The following is a 19,430-nucleotide window of genomic DNA, read 5'->3' as shown; positions in this document are numbered from 1 at the left end:
AGAGCTGGGACAGTAGCTTCAGCCTTCTCATCTGCATATAATAGTAGCCATCACCAAGGACAGAAGGCAATGGCTGTGCCTGGCATGTGGCACCAATCAGAAGGGAGCCCAGGCCTCTACTTTCTCCTGTCCTTTCTGGACCAGGAGGGAAATCAATCCATCCCAGGCAGGAAGGCCATCCCGGGGGGACCAGAGTCAGGCTTCCTAGCATCCCCCGGGCTTCCTAGCAAATGCCAGAGTGAGTCCTGGGCTGCGCAGACTCAGGCTTTCCAAATGGAGCAGGGTCCAATACCAAATAGCCTGAATCGTCAAGAGGAGAGAGTGCATTTGGGATTCTGATGCTTGAATTTGGGCTCAGCCTCCCTGACTGAATCCACCAGGGTGCTTTTCGGTGTGGTCCTCAATGAGCGAGGACATTGAAGGGCTCAAGCCCCTCCATGATTGCCATCTCTCTCCAGAGCAAGTCCCATGTCCCCAAGAGCAGCTCAGACCATTTCGAAATGGCCCAGTGACCATGCCTTTAGGTGCTACTCCAGTGTCTTCCTCCATAGCCACATCAGATGGGGTCTCCTCTTGCAGCGGACAGCCACCATTCCAGAAGGCTGAGCCTCTGCACGTGCTGGCTCCCTGCCTGAGCGCTCCCTTGACAACCTCAATGCAAAAAGTGCTCACTCATTCCCTAAAGCCCTGCCAGCTCCTCTCTGCTGGGGAAGTTTCCACCCAGTCTCCTTGGGGAGGATGAATCCCTGCCCTCTCCGGGTTCCTGTGCACTTCCTCAATTGTGAGCTGTCATCATTGTGAGATGCAACATCGATTTCATAAGAGCTTTTTGGGGAAAAAGAAACCCTGCTTTCAATGTACACATCTGCATCTCAGGAATGGGTAGATATTTATTTATTTTTTTTAAAGGGCTTCTCGGAGTCAGAGGGATGCAGTTCATGCTACTCTCAGGGCACAAAAGCCGTAAGAATTTCCTCCGTTCCTTCAATCAACTGACCGTCTTGACTGAGCTCTGTTGTAGGCACTGCGAGGGGCAGTGAGCACATCAAGCCTCGGAGCCCTGAGCTGGCATTGCATCTGCAGAAACAGCAACCAGAAAACAAGGCAGTGGAGTCTCCATAATCTCACAGAAAGGTCATGGCGAGAGTTTGGAGAAATCCAAGGCAGGCTAGGAGCATGGAGAGGATCAGGGTGTTTTCTTAGCTGGGAGGAGCAGGGAAGCCTGCCTGAGGAGGGGACCTTCGTTCAGACTTGATGGAAGTGAGAGGACAAACCATATGGGCATGTGATGAAGACGATTTGAGGGAGAAGCCAGGGCAAGCACAAAGCCCTGAGCTGGGACCATTTTAGGCCTGTTTGAAGTACGCGGGACTGAAGTGGCAGGAGGGAGGACAGAGCTGGAGTGTGGTGCAGGTGGCAGGCAGGGCCCTGGCACAGGGTAGGTGTGAGACCCCCTTTTTTTTTTTTGGTACCAGAGGTTAAACCCAGAGCTTTATCACTGAGCCACATCGCAGCCCTTTTAATTTTTTTATTTGGAGGCAGGGTCTCCCTAAGTTGCTCAGGGCCTCAATAGGTTGTTGAGACTGACTTTGAATTTTTGATCCTCCTGTCTCAGCCTCCTGAGCCGCTGGGATTACAGGGTTATGCAGCACAGGTGTGGGGGTTTTATCCTGAGCATGATCCGATTTGTTTGCAGATGGGATCCACAAGCACCTCTGGCCCCACAGATTGTGAGTTTGCTGAGGGCAGAGACCTTGGTGCTTATCGGCTTGCTGAGTAAATGCTGGATGGCCTGAGAGCAGTCCCCTTCCTGGGATGATGGTCTGGGTGGGAACTCAGGGTGTGGTAGAGTGTGAGTGAAGCTGGGCACCGGGGGCCCTGGCGGCCCCTGGTTCACCTGGAATCCACATCCAGTGGCACCGGGACAATATCCACTGGAGGACCCTGTGCTGACCATCCCTGCATCCCGGATGGTGTTTAGAGGCCTATCTGGAGTGCAGTAGGCACAGGCCAAATGCTTGTTAGTAGAATAGCAATGTGAATTGAAAGCCATCTTTCTAGCCTTTCAAAAAGCCTTTCTCACGTGTCTCCTAATCTGATCCATTCCTTGAGCCTATTTGAGGCTCTTTTCATAGATGAAGAAACTGAGTTTCAGAGAAGCTCAGGATATTGCACAGCACATGCTAGAAGAAGAGGCAGGGCTTAAGCTAGACCTCCTGACACCTGTCCTCCTTCCCTTTGTCCCCCACCACAGTTAGAGTGAACCAGATGGCTTGGCCTCTGGGCTCTGCACTTCCCTGCAGCTCTGGAGATGGTGTTTTCTGACCCCACGGTGAAGAAGCAGGCTCTGCAAGCCCCATGGTGGTTATCAGGAAGGAGCACAGGAAATCTAGAACATGCTATCGTTGCAATGTCTCTGCTCCCAGTCAGGCACTGGTCCCAGCTCTGCCACTGACTGGCTGGGTGTCTTCACAGGACCCGGTTTCCAAGACTGTCAAGTGAGGGTTGATCTAGATGCTTCTCCAAGGCCTGTTCCAGAGTGGACAGGAGGATTCATCTCTGTGCCTTGCAGGGGAGGCTCAGGGGCAGACCTGTGCCCTCCCTCAAAGGGGCGGACACTGGGACAGGTGGCCACGCCCCCTGGGGAGGCTGCTGCAATAGATCCAGTGTCTATGCCTCTATCCCCAGCGTCACTGCCATCTGCCTGCTCGCCCAAGACACCTGGCGGGGTCGTTGGGGCACCGGACACCCTTCCTGCCTCACTCCCACATTTACACACCAAGCTCCTGCCCTCCCTTGCTGACACTTTGCTGCAGATGTGAGCGATTCCTCCTCCTTACTCCAGGGCCCTTCTTGTCCACTCTCCACGCTGCAGCCAGCATGAGCTTCCTAACCGCGATTCTGCTCATGTAATCCTCCAGCTCAAACCCTTCTCCAACGTCCATTTGCTCCAGGACAGAGTTCAAACTCTGTAGCAGGGCTCACACCGCCCTGCAGGGTCGGGCTCCCCTCCTCCCTCCCTCCTCTTCTCTCATCTTCCAGCCTTAATTCTGCGCTGGCTTCCCGCTGAGCTCTCCTCTGTTCTTTGAACATGCCACATCCACCTGCTGCCCTGCTTTGCACATGCTGTTCCTTTGGTCTGGAACACTGTTCTCCGGTCAGTGTACCCCAGCACACCCCGGGACCAGGCTCCTGCCCATTTGGCTATCACTTAATTGCCTTCAGTTTTCGGCTTCAAGAAATCTCTTCCTGGAGCCTTTTGTGGATTCTGCCTCTCACCCAGGGGTGTCCAGGCCCCTGCAGGGAATCTCTGAGCACATATCCTGGCCACTGGAATTTCTGTGCACCTGTCCCCTTGGCAGTGAGTTCCTAGAGAGCAGGACTCTTGTTCACGTCTGCATCCCCAGGTATTGTAGGTTCTCAATGCTTATTTGAAAAGCGGGTGCAGCCAGGCATGGTGGCTCACACTTTTAATCCCAGTGGCTCTGGAGGCTCAGGCAGGAGGGTGGAGAGTTCAAAGCCAGCCTCAGCAAAAGCGAGGCTCTAAGCAACTCAGGGAGACCCTGTCTCTAAATAAAATACAAAATAGGGCTGGGGATGTGGCTCAGTGGCCGAGTCCCTCTGAGTTCAATCTCTGGTACCAAAAGAAAAGATTTGCTTCTGCAAACCCTGATAAATGGATAAATGGGTGTGGAAGCATTCGTTCACTTATTTGTCACTTGCTCAGTATTAGAGACCAGGGGCTGAGGACACAGAACGGAGGCCGTACCTGGAGGCAGGGGAAGGAATCCATCTCCCTTACAGCTCTGAGGGTTTGGATCTTAGATATTTCCTCTGCCAGAAGCACTGAGAAGGCCCTGGTGTTACAGAGCAAGACCTGCCCTAGGACCAGGGTTGGGGTTGGGGTCAGTCAGCATCTGCCACTGTCTTGAGGCCACCCTCTGCCCCTCCTGAGGGGCTTCTAGCCTCCAGGGAGGACTGTTCTCTTCTCCTGGCCCCACCCTCCCTCCTCCTCTGCCTCGTCTCCCTCAGCTGTTCCATTTCCAACCAGCCAGCTTAACTTAGGCCTCCCGGTTGGGCTTTTAATTTGGATTTATTGCCGGCCGTGATTGTATGTTAAACAAACTCCAGGCGATTATTAAAAACATGATTATCTCGGTTTATTGTCTGGCGTGGTCCTCAGTGGGTATTCTGTTGCTGAGAGGTGGCCAAGCCTTTGTAAGACAGTGGGTGGTGGGGGGAGTGAAGACCCCCGGGGAGAGTCCACCCTCCCTCCCCACTTGTGACACCTCCGGGAGAAAGTGGCTGTTGGGGCCCAGGGCCCTTCTGAAGCAGAACCCGGCCAGCGGGGCTGCACACATGTAGCAGGGAGGGCACCAGCCTGGCGCTAGAGAGCCTGGTACCAGTTTGACTCACGACTTCTCTGGGCTTCAACTTCCTCATCTGAAAACCAGAGAGTTGGGCCAGAATGGTCCAGTGCTGTAGAGCTGAACCCAAGCAGGATCTGGGGGGTGAGAAGAACTGCACTTCATCCCTCAGTAAGACCTGAGCCAGGGAGGTCTCCAAGGCAGGCACAGACCAGAACCTTCTTCTCAGAGGCTCACTCAGCCTCACACTAGTACTGCAGACTGGGGAGCGTCAAGCGGTCCAGCAAGCTGACCTCTAGTTTGGGAGACGCACCAGACAAAGGCTCAGAAGCCCCAGCCCTGCATCCCACTCCGGCTCTGCCATCGACTGTCTGAAGGGCCTTGGACAAGCCCCTCCTCTACTTAGGGTCTCATTTGCCATTTTGAAATGAAGGGGTAGACACTCCAGTGACTTTCAAACTTTAAAACATTAACAATGTCCTCTTCTTCTAAGCAGGTGGGGGGGGGGGGGGAGAAGCTGCTTGGAAGCCCTGGACCCTCCCAAGGCTCTCAGCTATCTTTGTTCAAGGTTGGTGATGCCACCCACTCCTCTTGTGGCAGATTTAACCCTCCCTCAGGGAGTGGAGCCTGCCGGTCACCTCCGTGATCCTCCCCCACCCCCATGAAGGGAGGGACAGGTGGCCTTGGCTCCCACTTGCTGACATTAGGCAGTCACAGGGGCACCTCTCTGTGTCCAGCCCTCTCCGCCTAGTGGGGAGCAGGCCTGGGCATGGTCTGGTGCAGTCAGTGCCCGTCAACCTGCGGCCTGGCTTCCTCTCTCTTTCCTCCTCCACCAGGCTCTGCAGGCAAACGCTCAGCCAATCCCAAGCCTGATGAATCTTTGATGAATTCTGAGTAAAGACACTTTAAAAAATTCAGAAAGGTACAAGGGTGTTGGGAAGGAGGGAGGCGAGATGACCCTGCCCCCAACCCATCCTTCTCCCCGAGTTGGTCGGCTAACGAGGCCTGAGCCCTGGAGTGTGGGTAGAGAAGAGGGGGCAGGATGCACCGAGCCCCCCAGACCAGGGAGCCTGCAGAACAGGGCCGGTCCAGGCTTTCCTGACAGCAGCAGAGGCAAATTCCAGAATCAAAGCATCTTAGAGAAAGATCGAGCTTAGAAATATCGTCCTGTACCACGAGGCAGTCAGAACCTTGAGTCTCAGAGGGTGATGTGTCCAAAGTCAGACCCAGAAAGGCCAAGTGAGGGCTTGAATTCAGTCCCCTCTCCTCCAGGACAGTGCTGATTCATAGGCTGCCTGTGGACACCAGGGCCTGAGATGGGCTTCCTGACCGAAGACAGAGAATTGCATTTCGGCGTTTCCCCTTCCCCCACCAGAGCCCAGCAGAGCCATCTCCAGGATGGACAAGGCCCAGGGGACAGTCTGGCCATCCATCATCTAGATCTGGAAGGACAGAGGCTCAGGGAAGTGGGAGGGGAGGGCAGCTCTAACCCCTGCTTCTGGCTTTCACTGGTTCTGATCAACAGCCTACCCCCAACCCTTGTCCCCCCAAGTCCTTAATTCTTACAGGAACTAGGGCTCCTCCCTACTGTTGGTACCCTAAACCCTTCAGGTTGCCTTTCTGAACTTTGATATCTCTCTCTCTCTCTCTCTCTCTCTCTCTCTCTCTCTCTCTCTCTCTGTCAGCTCTCAATGGCTCTTCCTGCCTGGTTTGGCCTGGATGAATCCATGTCTGGACTGGTTCAGGGTCCTCCCAGCTGGCCACCAGAGGAGGAGAGGGGGTTGGTGTTCAGAATCCACTATTCTGGGTTCTAAGCCCGGTCCTAACAAAACTAGCTGGGTGACTATGGGTGAGTGACTGGCCCTCTCTGAGCTTCTTCCCTTATCCTTAAAACAGGAGATGCTAAGAACAAATGAGACAAGAGGGGTGAAGGCCGAGCATATGTGGTGGAGGCACAGAGTGTGTGCTCCGTCCAGATGGGTTGTATGCCTCTCTCCCTCTAATATCTGAAAGTTGGGACATTTCTCATGATTTCATTTACTGTCTTCCTCAACTCCCCACCATACTCAATCCCTTTAGACATCCTCATCAGGTGGATTTCTTGCAATGGGCCGGCCGAGAGGGTAGGGACACTGCATAACTCAGCCCCATTCATCTTACTGTATGTGGGCACAGCACCCTCCTGCTGTCCTGTGCCCCTGGCAGGGAGGTGGTCAGGAAGACTGGATCTTTAGCATCTGAGAACTCTATCGGGCTTGGTTTTTCTCCTGCTGAAGCCCCGTTCCCTTCTCTTGGCAGTGATACCTGCTATCTTGCCTGGCTCTCCGTGCATTTGAACTTTACTCTGAGAACTGAGATTTCGACTTGATTCCCGTAATTTAGACTTCAGCTTTTGGAACGGCTTCTCCCTTTACCAAGGGCACCCTGTTTAGATTTCCAAGCACGTAAGATTCCAGAGACACATTTTTTGGTCTATTTCAATTGCACATTCATAGGACTTGTAAATATAAAAGAGGCCCATAAACTGAGAGATGTCGGGTAATGGCTTCAAAAACAATACATTTTATATCGGAACTTGAAGGGGGAGTCCCTAAATCGGGCAGCTGGGTTTGCACCCTGCAAATCTTTAAATCCACAGGGAGATTCTGCCCATCGTGCTTCAAGGGGTTTCTGGAGGATCCTGGTGCGTGGAATCGAAGCTCAGCTCTATACTCATTTGCATTCTGTATTTTGAGCCCTGGCACAACCGCTTCCTCACTGTGTGACCTTAGCTGCCTCCCACAACCTCTCTGAGGCTCATCTTTCTCATTAGCACAGGGAGACTAGTAATTACCCATCCACCTCCCAGGGCCAGGGGAGTTACCCGAGATGATGTCAACAAAATGACTACTGTCATTTACACCCCGAGACATCCGCTCTTGCCTCTTCCTCAGACTGCAGAAGAGAAAGTGGAAACCAGAGAGGAGGTCATTTTGTACTTGCCAACAAACCCTCAGATTGCTGGGATTCATGCCCAGGACGTGCCTGACTATGAAGTTCATGGTTCATTTCCTAGCCTAACTTTACCGCAAAGAGTTTTTTTGTTGTTGTTGTTGTTGTGGTGGTGGTGGTAAAATATGCACAACGTCAAATCTCCCATCCTAGCCATTTTTAAGTGCACAGCTCAGTGGCATTAAATACATTTACATTGTGGCACGGCCATCACTGCCGTCCATCTCCGGAGTGCTTTCATCTCCCCAAGCTGAAGCCCTAAACCCATTAAACCATCACTCCCACTCCTCCCGCAACCAGCCTGACAAACGCCATTCTTTCTTTGTGAATTTGACCATGCCAGGTGCCCTTATGGGCAGAATCAGCGTCTGTCCCTTGGTGACGGGCTCCTTTCACTTAGCGTAATGTCCGAGAGGATCATCGCATGAAAGCATGTGTCTGGATTTCCTGCTGAATGATATTCTAAAATATGGACGACCGCCAACGGGTAACCTCAGGATATGTTTTAATGCATACGACAGACCTGGTACAGGCTAGGTTCACGTCCTGTGACATCATCTCTTTGGTACTTATTGTTGCTCAGTTGAAAATTCTTCGGCAGTATTAATCATAGCAATGACAATAATAACTGCTCACCAGATAGAGAGGTCCCTTCTTTGATACCATCTCAGCATTTCCTGGGTTCAAACTCTGACCAGCCTCAGAGCTACCCAGGGACCTTGTGAGCCACGCAGATGCCCTAATCCACCGCTGGTTCACATGGTCAACCAACTTCTCCCCAAAATCGGAGCCTCACTCTCCTGGTCTTTGAATCTCTTCTGTGGCCTGCTATCCCTGGCAGCACCTGGAAAGATGCCATAGGACTTAGGTTGGGAGGATGGGAGGGCAGAGGAGTGGAAGCCTGGGAATTCCTGAGTAGCTCTCCCAAGACCACAGGCTCTGGCTTTGTGAATGGCCCTGTTCTGAACTCCTCTGTGGTGGACGAGGATTCCAGCCCTTTCTGCAGAAATGCCTGGTATACGACATGACTTCTGGGGACCTGGATTAGAACACAGGCAGACAGCTGTGTCCCCCTGGCCTCCACCTTCCCAGTGAATCAGGAAGGGGTTTTTGGTCCCAGGCTGGCATCCGTAGAAAGCTTGGTGTGCAGGCTGGATGTTTATAACTACCTTGAGAAGGTTCCAGCACCCTCTTCCACCCAGAGCAGGGTGCAGATGTGACCTAGAACCCTCACATCCACCTTCCCCAGTTAAATCCATCATAGCTCCACCTTAGATGCCCTCCCCTGGTTCTCCACTGAAGTTCAAGCAGGAAATCAATGCTGGTGGGGCAGAGAAGGTTCCAGACTCTTCAATCTACAAAGCCAATGGGAAGCCCGGGGTCCCAGAGCAGGGTGGATGCAGCACATCTAAGCAGTAAGTGGAAGGTGTCTCCATCTTCCTTTCTGTCTGGAAACTCTTCCACCCACTTCTACTTGTCCTGGAGGACTCAGCCCAAAGTCACCTGCTCTGGGACACCTTCCCTGACTTCCGGGGGTCAGAATGAGGCGCACTTGCCCTGAGAGGCGGACTGTGGTATCGACTGCACGGTTGTGACAGAGACTGGTGCTTACTCATCTTATCACTCAGGGTCTTTTTGTGGGGGGAGGAAATCTCAGGTAGATCTTTTCCTATCACAGAGGCACAGCTAAACCCTATGCCGCAGCTGTTTTACAAAATGATTTTATTTTCACCCTAAGAATCACGTTTTGATTAAGAATTCTATCATGCATGGTGAGGTCCATCAGATTTAGGTTGTGGTTTGTTGTCCTGGTCTAGAGATCAACTAGGGATTTAGAATGTGACTAAAATAAGATAGTCCGTGTGTGACAAAATTTGGAATTCAGCATGGCATCTTACCCGTCTTATATAATTTCCTTCTTTATTGTTTTGTTTCCCTTGTAGCCTCAGAGTCAGATGTCCTGGATAATGTTCTGATGATGAGCAGTTATATTTGTATTGAAAAAAAAATTATTATGTCACTTTAAAGTTAATAGTTCTGAAAAAGAAAAGAAAAAGCCAAAGTCGAATTGCTTATTCAAAATGGTCTTCCCAAAGCTCGTCATGACTCTGCAAGCCCTACTCTAAATTCTACCCTGTGACTTTCACTGCCCAGGGACGCGATGTCGACAGAAGCCAATAGACATGGACACAGAGGTCACATCGTTTCTGCTGATGGGCGCAGCTTCAAATGCACCCAAATACCTGGGGTTATCTGTGGGCACTCCCTCCGATCTTGGTCATTATTCTTCATTATTATAGACAGGCTTTTCTAGATGCCCCCAGAGGTCTGTTTGGAGCACCCAAGAGTTCCATCAGCCAATCCCTAAACCGAGGACCTACTGTGTGTTGGGCACAGAGTCTGTGAGTGGCGCCCTCTGCAGTTCTAAATGGGAATAGCACAATCCATGACGGAGATGCAGGTGGTGTGGTGGGAACACCTGGTCAACAGCTGGGCTGTAAATAAATACTTGGTTTTGGGATAGTTTGAGCTTGACAGGAAAGCTGCAAAGACAGTACAGACCCTTCTCCCTACTCTTCCCCTCGGGTTAGGGGCTCCGCTTCAGAACTTGCCAGAGAGGAAATTCTCGCAGGTCCCCGCCCCAGGATGGCTTGTGCCTCTCCAGATCACTCTGTGCTTTATTTTTAGGCATGCTGTGCATGTTGCAGTTCTGACGATTTCTCCATTTGCACGGACTGCTAGGAAGCTCAGTGGCAAAGTTGTGGCTCAGTTCTTGCAAAAGCAGAGGAACTCTTGGGGGACATTTTGAGGGTGAACTTGACCCTGGGTTTCATCTGGTTCTTCCTACATCATGCCACTTTCCCGGCTGACTTGATTCTCGTGTCGTGCTTCTGTATCGTGCTCTGCCGGCTTCTTCAAATCATTTTTGGAACAAGGTGGGGGCATGTATCACTGGATAAACAAACAGATCATTTTATCTCTGTTCCCAAGGTGCCTGATGCTGCTGTTCTCGCATTTGTCACATTCTCTTGTCATTGCTCGTGGACGTGTTGGACTCCCCCACTGGGCCACCTGGCTCCCTTGCAGCTGGACTCCTCTGCGTCACTGAGGACTGCAGGATGGGCCCCGGCTGGCACCACAGGGCTCAGATACTGAGTCTCCCTCTGCCATCTCACCCTGCCCTACGTGAGCGTGCTCACACACACACACACACGCACATGCACATGCACATGCACACACGCACAGGCACACAGGCTCAGAGTCCGACCACATTTCTCAGTCTCTCAGCTGCCTTGGTAAATATCGTTTTGGAGGGGGGGGCGGTACTGGGGACTGAACTCAGGGGTACTGGACCACTGAGCCACAACCCCAGCCCTATTTTGGATTTTATTTAGAGACAGAGTCTCACTGAGTTGCTTAGCGCCTCGCTGTTGCTGAGGCTGGCTTTGAACTTGCAATCCACCTGCCTCAGCCTTCTGAGCCACAGGGATTACACACGTGGACCACCATGCCTAGCCTTGTATGTGCCATGTTGAGGCAGAGGCAGAGAGGACCAGTCAATATCCAGAGGGAAGATGACTAAGAGCCACTGCTCACCTGCATTCCAAAGAGGGTGTCCCGGGAAGCTGAAGAGGGAAAGCAGGGGTGTGTACTGCCCACTCCTGCTCACCTCTCCTGGCTTTGCTCTCTGTCCTTTCCGGGCCCCTCCCTCCACTTGGTCATATATGGCCCATAGAAACCCAGGATCACAAGGTGACCCTTTCCAGCTTGTCTGTGTCTCACCTAGAGACTCAGCTTGGATCATTCTCTTCCCCAAACTTCCCCACCACTAACCTCCTCATGGTACAGAAAGGGCCCAGAAAGGGAGAGTGACTTCTTTAAGGTTGCAGCACAGTAAATTTGAAGCAGGCTGGTTCTCTTTCTGCCTGAGAAGTGAGCGCTCTGAGCTCTGGGAGCATCGGGCACTAACTGAATCAGAGGGAGAGGGTTTGGGGGTTTGGGGAGCTTTCCGAAAAGGCAGTCTTCCCAAGAAGCCAGGGGGTCAGAGATCATTCCGGGTAAATCCCTCCCTTCTGCTCACCCCCACGACACCATTCCTCCTAGAACCCCAAAGACACTGAGTTTACTTAGAAGGAGGAGGAAGCATGACACAGGAGAATCTTGGGGTGGGGAGGGAAAGGTAGGCCAGGGAAGGGTCCAAGTGACTTGGCGTGAGAGGTGTGGGGGAGGTCAAGGGGTCAAGAGCAGGAATGATGACTCCAAAGCCTTCTGCAATCCCGCTGCTGGCGTGGCGATGTCGGGATGCGGCGGGCAGGAGAACGCAGGCTGCCTTCTAGAATGTTCACTGATGGCTTGGTGCCACCACTGGGGAAGGGGGTTGCCGGTGGCAGCTCTTCCAGATTTTGTTTTCCAGGAAAGCTGAAAACCCGATGTTTGTGTGAAATCCAGATTCTCACGAGTTGACAAGTAATTCAAAAATTTAAAAGCTCTCCGTGAATACAACATGGAGATCTCATTTGGGTCCTGATGCAAACAAACCACCTGCAAAAAGACATTTTTGGAGACAATTAGGGAAATTTAAATATGCACAGGGTTACGAGACACTAATAAGGGATTTTTTTTTCTTCATTTTTGTCTGGGTGATGATGATTTTTGTGGTTATGTTCTTTAAAAGTCCTCATCCGCTAGAAAGATGTATTGCAGTATTTATGGGTGAAATAATGCGGTGCCTGGATTTGCTTGAAAATATTTCAGACACAAAAAAGACACGCGTCGCGGGGAGAGAGGTGACATGGGGCTGACAAATTGGTGATGGTTATTGAAGCTGGGTGATGGGTACATGCAGGTTCATTATACTACTATCTGATTGTGGATATGTTTTAAAATGTCATTAAAAATAAGCACTGTTTGGGGGATGAACAAAACCTGTCCGTTAGCCGGATGTGGCCTTAGACCACCCTTTTTCAACATCTAGGTCCACATAAGCCGCAGAACATCAGGGTTGAGGACATTCTAGAGACATACAGGTCAGAGGTTGGCAAACTCCAGCCTGGGACCCAAATCAGGCCTGCCACCTATCTTGGTCCATCAAGTTTTAGTGGACTCCAGCCACAAGCATTTGTTGATGTACTGCCTCTCGACCACAGTGCAGCTGAGTCACTGTGATGAAGACGGCGTGTCTCCCAAAGCTTGAAATAATCACTATCTCACCCCTTACAGAGGCGCCTGCTGACGCAGAGTCAGGCCAACAACTGTCTACCATTAGCATCGAGGTCTTGGTGGCATGTTGTCCAAACCTGGGGCTCACTTGGGGCAGGGGGAAAGATGGGGACTCTGCTGGTGGAGGACAGACAGAGACCTGAGAAGCAGGTGTCAGTGACGGGCGGGGAGTGGTTGAGGGCTGTGAGCCTCTGTACAGGAGCCTGTCACACTCTAGGGACACTGGGGATCATCCAACTAAAAGGCAAGGAGCTTGGGCTTTGGAGCTGGGCAGGTCTCACATCACTAGTGATCAAGTGTATGTCTCAGTTTCTCCTTCTGACACATGACAATACAGAATGGTGGCCAGAGCTCCTGTGGATTAGAGGGTGCTGATATAACATGTATCACAAACAGTTGGTGATTAATAAATGGTACCTATTATTGTTACAATGCCCCTGTGCCATAGTCATGGAGTTTGGGGATCATAAAATCTCAATGTTACTAAACTTTACTGTGAACCTTAGAAAGATCCTCTTAATGAAAGGAAATAAATGCTGAATATAGAGAATTCACACAACTTTTGTTAAAAGCAAACAAGGTGTTTATTGATCTCAGAAGAGAACACAAAGGAGAAAACTGCATTCTTTGCACATATAAAAATAATATGGCTTCACTTGAGTGGGAAGCTAGACATTCACATCAGATGCCAACCATAAATAAGGCTTCCCAGGAAGGCATTTACACAACGGTGTTCTTCCTCTAATCCAGTTTAGGTGGCAGAAGGTAGATTCTGGAATGCTTCGCATCTATCTAGACAGGTCATGGTGATCTTTCCTTGCTGTTCGTGTAAACGACAGTAGCATTGAGAAGTAATGCCATCTAGGATTGTTTGGGAGACAAAAGTGAGATAATCTATGTAAAGCACCTAGCATGGTGCTTGGCATATGGGAGGTGCTCAGTAATTCTTAATTCCAACCATCCACCCTTCCTTCCATCAACCACCATCATTTGTCTTGTTCTCCCCAATAGCCTGTCCTTGGCTTATATAGTTTATATTCTATGTATTCACCAGACATGTCCTGTTTTAATCCAGGGCTTAACGAATATGAATACGAAGACAGATTCTTATTCCATGGGCCTGAGAAACAAGCTCTTAGGTAATGTGGAAACTTAGTCACACCTTAAATATCAAGGGTGGAGAGCAGGGTCTCTCAGCCTCAACACGGTTGACATTTTGAGCTGGATCATTCTTTATTGTGGATTTGCCTGTGCTCGGTGGGGTATTTAGCAGGATCCCAAGCTCTAACTCACTAGTTGTGACAACCCCCCCTAGATGTGACAACCAACAGTGTCTATGGACATTGCCAAGTGTCACTTGGGAGAAAAAAAATGGCCCCCAGTTGAGAACCATTGATGTAGAGAGAATAATTTATTCCTAGGCAATGGCAGAGACCAGTGACAGGATGCACGTATGACAGACCACATGGGCCAATGGGGTCCATCCGGTCATACTGCCACTTGACATAGAAGCCTTCTGAGTTTGTGCAAGTCTACTCGGTGACATGTGCACAGTGAAATTATCCAAAGGCATGTTTCTCAGATCCCCTCTCTTAAATGATGCGTGATGGAAGGCTCGTCAATGACCACGTGCCATCAACATTGGTACCAAAGTCTTGAGGTTCTCAGGATGACAGTGATGACAGCCTCCACCGCTTCCTCTGCCTGAGCCTGCTCTGAACTTTCCCATCTCCTATGACTCCTGATGCTCCAGCCTACCTTCGGGGTTAGCCCATCTTCTGTTGCTAGAGTAAGATGCCCGAGATCCAGTAATTCATAAAGAGATTTATTCGACTCAGTGCTGAGGGATGAGAAGTCCACGGCATGGCTGGCATCTCTTGGCATCTGGGGAGGGCCTTTGTGCTGCATCATTCCGTAGAAGAGGGCACTGTGTGGTGCTGGCTCGGGCCTTTTGTCCTCTTCTAAGCCACTGAATATTATGGGTGTTCCACCTTCATGACCTCATCTAATCCTAATTACCCCCCAATGGCCTCACCTCCAAATAGAATGAGCACATAAATTGGGGGATTACAAGTCCAACACATGAACTTTAAATGGAGGCCACATTTAAACCACGGCACGTTAACCCTGCTTCCACTTCTGGAATAATCCTCCCGGGGGCCTGAGCAAATAGGAATCATCATTTAGAGGTGACACGCTGCCTCTGCTGCTGTAACCCATGGGGAGGGAAGGGCATGGGCTAGAATCTTTGTTTTGCAGACAGGTAAGTGGAGACACTCTCGAGGGTGAAGTGCACAACTCGGAGCCAGAGCCGGGTGATAGCTCAGATGGCCCAGCTGCCCCTGGGAGGAGGTAGATCTGGTCATTCCCCCCATTCTTCCCCTGTCTTGCTATTCTTTCCTCTTGACAGCAATATTATGGATGGGGAAAGGGAAGTACTGAGAGTTCAGTAGCTTGCCGAAGGTGTCGAGTTGGTAAATCGGGAGTTAGGATTCAAACCCAGGCCATCTGCCTCCAGAACCCACCTGCTGTATCGCTGGTTGAGAGTTAGAAATAAAGCCCCTTGCCTTCTAAGTTTGTCATTATTGTCATCATGAAGCCTGAGGACGTGGTCACTAGTGTCCAGAGACAACCAGGATGGAACCATTTTCTGCCAGAGTGTAGCCTCTGCTGCACCCCAGTGATGCCAACCACTAGGGACACCTCCCGCCACCCTGCTCCACAGGAAACAGTCCCTCTGGGAGTCCTTGGAGCTGACTCAGGTGACGACTGAAGGGCAGATACCCCAGCTTGTTAGCCTTATAACGAACAGCCCGGCCTTGCCTACCCAAGAATGCTGTAGAGTGGGGAGAGATAGAGCAGCCTCCTTTGGACGACTTCTGTCATTGTCAGGAAGCTATGGAACCTACCTACACAGGCAGATACTGGCTGCCAGCTCCCACCAAGGAGAGGGATGGAGAAGAAATGACATCCGGTTTGGATGAGAGTTTAAACCTCAACTCAGCCACTTTTTAGCTTTGTGACCTTGGGAAAAGGACTTGACCTCTCTGAGCTCAGCTTCGTTTGCAGAATCCAGTGCCAATACCATGTCTCTTGGAGCACTGTTGTGAGGATTAGGGGGAACGTGTGGGGCTGCAGGTGGGTCCTGGGAATTCCCTACGTGGAAACTGATAGTAACAGGAGATGGTGGCTATTAAGGTCACATCAGCTGGGCCCTGGGTGATCTATGCTGATGGGAAGGTCGACAAGTACATAACGGGCCCTCTGGTGTTTGTTGGTTCAGTGGGGTTCCCTTTCTTGGGAAACAGCTCCTCATCTTTAGGGGACATCCTCTCCCTGCATTTGGTATCAGGGGCTGCTATTCCCAGGATCATGACCCCATTTGAAACTCAGGGTGAGGGTGGGCATGTGGCCACTCTTGGGATTTTATATACAGACGTTTGGGCAGAAAAACTCCGTCCCTGTCCTCAGAGATGACTAAAGTGGATTTGTGCAAGTCTACAAGTATCTGAGGCACGGCTCCACTCCTACCCTCGTGTCCTACCTCCCCAGACCCGGGGAGAGCCTGTCTCCAGTGGTCGAGAACCACAGACAGAGGCACACATTTATACAAGAGAGGGCACTTACATGGTGACCTCACTTAAGAGAACAACTCCCTTCACCCAGACTTCTCTATTAAATGAGTCAATAAAGTCCCCTTTTAGCTTCAGCTCTCTCGAGTTGGGTTTTTATAGCTCTCTACCACAAGAAAGCTGGCTCCGACAAAGAGGTCTTCTAAGAGACTCGGGGTGAGCCACAGAGGGCGTCCAGCTAAGGAGCAGGGGCGCAAAGCCAGGCAGACACTGTCCTGCAGCATTTACCACCTCGTGCTTCTCTTGCTCGAATGGATTCCTTGCATCTTGCATGTGCTTTTATCTCAGAGCACTGTACAGCCTCCTATCGTGTTCCAGGGAGACTTAGATAATCAGGGCTGGAATTCTGTACCAAGAATCTTGTTCTAGCTTCGTTCAGTGAGCCTTATCTACAGATGTTGGATGCTGTTCTGGATACACGTGGCTGTAGCCCTCATGCCAGGAAATCAGCATATTCTTGATTGGGAGGGAGCTTCCACGTGCTCCTGGGTGACGTCTTACAAGATGCCAGGAGTGTGAACAATGGGCATGAAGTGTGGCTAAGCCAAGAGCTGGCCCTTCGGGTCATGTTGAGAGGATAAGCCAGTGAGGTGCTGTTTGGGGCTTCTGGAATCCTCCCTTGGTGCATGGGGTTAATTTGGTTGGAGATGCCTTCACTATGCAAACGTCGTAGGAACTGGGAGAAGGAATCCTGCCCTGGATTCAGTATAAGACAAGCAGCTAGATGGTATTTAGACACCAATGTAGGCATTAAGAAAGGGCGAAGGGGAACTTTTTTTTTTTTTGACTACTTGTCAGGCACCGTATTAGGTACTTTGCCAAAATCATCCCAGCAGGACCTCAGGAGAACAAACCTGGGCCTCGGCTCTGCTGGTGGCAATGCAAACCTGAAAACAGTCTGGAACTTTCTCAAAGAGTTAAACATAGAGTCACCATAGGACCTAACCGTTCTACTCCAAAGTATACACCCCAGAGAAACAGAGGCGTATGCACACAAAGACTCGTGTGCAAATGTTAACTCACCATTACTCAGCAGAGCCTCAGGTGGGGAAACCCAAACATCCATCAACTGATGAGGGGTAAGTAGAATGTGGCACATCTATTCAATGTCAAAAAGAGAATGAAGTACAGGCTACGGCATGGTGAACCTTGTGAATACTATTCTAAACCAAAGAAGCCAGTCATAAAAGATCATATACAGTATGATATCATTTCTATGAGGGTCCAGAGCAGGAGAATCTGTAGTAACAGAAACTAGATTGGTGGTTGCCAGGGACTGGGAGGAGTAAGAGGGTGGGGAGACTGGAAATTGATAGCTAAGGGTTAGGAGGTGTTTTTTTTTTTATGGGAATAATGAAAATGTTTTAAAATTGATGGTAAGGATGAATGTACAACTGGAATATACTAAAAGCCATTGAATTATATGCTGCAAGTGGGTGAATTGTACGGGGTATGGATTATATCTCAATAGAGCTATTAAAGTGGAAAATGTTTGTCTTAGGTACAAAACGGGAGGCGGAAAAGGGGGCAGTTGTTTTTCAAAGTCTTGTATGATGATTTGACCCTTAAACGATGAGCCTGTGTAACACAGAATAAAACAAAAATTAACTTGGCAAGGTGGTGCGGGCCGGTAATCCCAGGGACTTGGGAAGCTGATGCTGGAAGATCATAAGTTTTGAGGCCAGCTTCGGGAACTTAGTGAAACTCTGTCTCAAAATAAAAAATAAAAAAAATAAAAAGGACTGGGGGTGTAGCTCAGGGGTAGAGCGCTCCTGGGTTCCATCCCCAGTACCAGGAGAAAAGAAAAGAATAAAACCCAAACTAAATTAAAAATCACACACTAATCTTAAAACAAAACAAAACAAAACACACACACACACACAACAACAATCTTGTAAGGTACTATTGCTTCTGTGTTGCAGAGGAAGAAGCCGAGATTCAGAGATGGATAAATAATTTATTCAAGGTCAAGTGGCTAAGTGGAGGAGCAAGAACTGGAACTCATGTTGATTGGATTCCTAATGTCTAACCCTTTTCGGGGGCAGGCCGAAGGAGGATCTGTATGCCCTTGTGTAAATCATCCTCTTTGGGAGATTCAGCAAGGGTCACAGACAAATGAGTTGGACCCTGTGCAGCCAGCCAGATCATCCCAGTTAGTCCTAGTGATCCGTGGAGTGACAAAGGTCCCCTTGTTGGTCCTCATGCTATAAGAAAGACCACGTGTCTTCCTACCCCTCCAAGGCTGGTGGAGGAAGTGGGGACAGCAGGGGCACAGGGCTGACCAGGGACCTCAGTGACACTCTTCTCAAAGATTCCCTTTCTGATTTCTACTGCTGCCATGTTGATGATCTCGGGGGGGGGGGGGGACACTGATGGCATTCTGTGTCCCCATAGCAGAGTCAGGGAGAGAGTAGATGGTCTTTAGTGAGGGCTACAGAGGGTCTTGAATCTAGAGGGTGGAAGTAGGGGAAGGGGAGGCGGCTCCACTGCTTGAACTTGAGCAAGTCAAGTCACTGCTCTGAGCCTCAGTTTTCTTACCTGTGCAAGGGGAACCACGCTCTGAAGACTTGCTAATGAGCTCATGTGGTGGTAGGTGCTCCAAATCCTTGTGTCCTTACGTCTGTTGGGGCTGGATCCTGGGGTTGAGAGATGGTACAGCATTTCTACACTGCCATCGGGAGTAGGTCCTCTCCATGCATCTGACCCCCTTTTGGAGGAGTAGCTTCTATGCATCATTTCTCAGAAATGGTTTGGATGCCATCTATCCTGGGGTCCTGCCTCTAGGCACTGACCAGCTGCCACGTCTAAGGGGACCACTAGGAATGGCTGTGTCATTTCCCCACCCTGAGGCTGAGAGGTCCTGGGGATGGGATCAGCCAGCTCTGAGTGGTAAGAGCTCAAGAAATAGATTCTAGGACGGGAAGTAGAATGTCAAAGCTGAAGAAGCCTCAGAGGACATCCAATCCAGTCATTCTCCATTTATTTTTAACCTCAAAAATCCTTTTTTTTTTTTTCCAAAGGGAAACATTATGCAGAGGCCCGGTCTATATATAGATGAAAGCTAAGTTGCATTGATAGTGGTGGGGCAGGGCCAGCCCGCTCCCTGCTTGGGTCTCCCAAGGAACTCTGGCGATTGCAGCGGGCAGAGTTTGGAACCCACTGATGGCATCTCAGCTGCTCATTATCTAGATGAGACAAGCAAGGCTCAGAGAGGAGGAGA

General features: G+C 50.3%; 1 protein-coding gene across 1 annotated transcript in view; it reads left to right on the top strand.

Moving 5' to 3' along the window:
* LOC114082774 (E3 ubiquitin-protein ligase rififylin) overlaps nucleotides 1-19,430 on the top strand; it is a 786,130-nt gene that overhangs the window by 456,273 nt on the left and 310,427 nt on the right. The gene's annotated exons all lie outside the window — the stretch shown is intronic.

Source organism: Marmota flaviventris (assembly GCF_047511675.1).
Source record: "Marmota flaviventris isolate mMarFla1 chromosome 17 unlocalized genomic scaffold, mMarFla1.hap1 SUPER_17_unloc_1, whole genome shotgun sequence".
Classification (NCBI taxonomy): Eukaryota; Metazoa; Chordata; class Mammalia; order Rodentia; family Sciuridae; genus Marmota; species Marmota flaviventris.
Note: the sequence above shows the minus strand (reverse complement) of the source record. Positions and strands in the feature narration are given on the sequence as shown.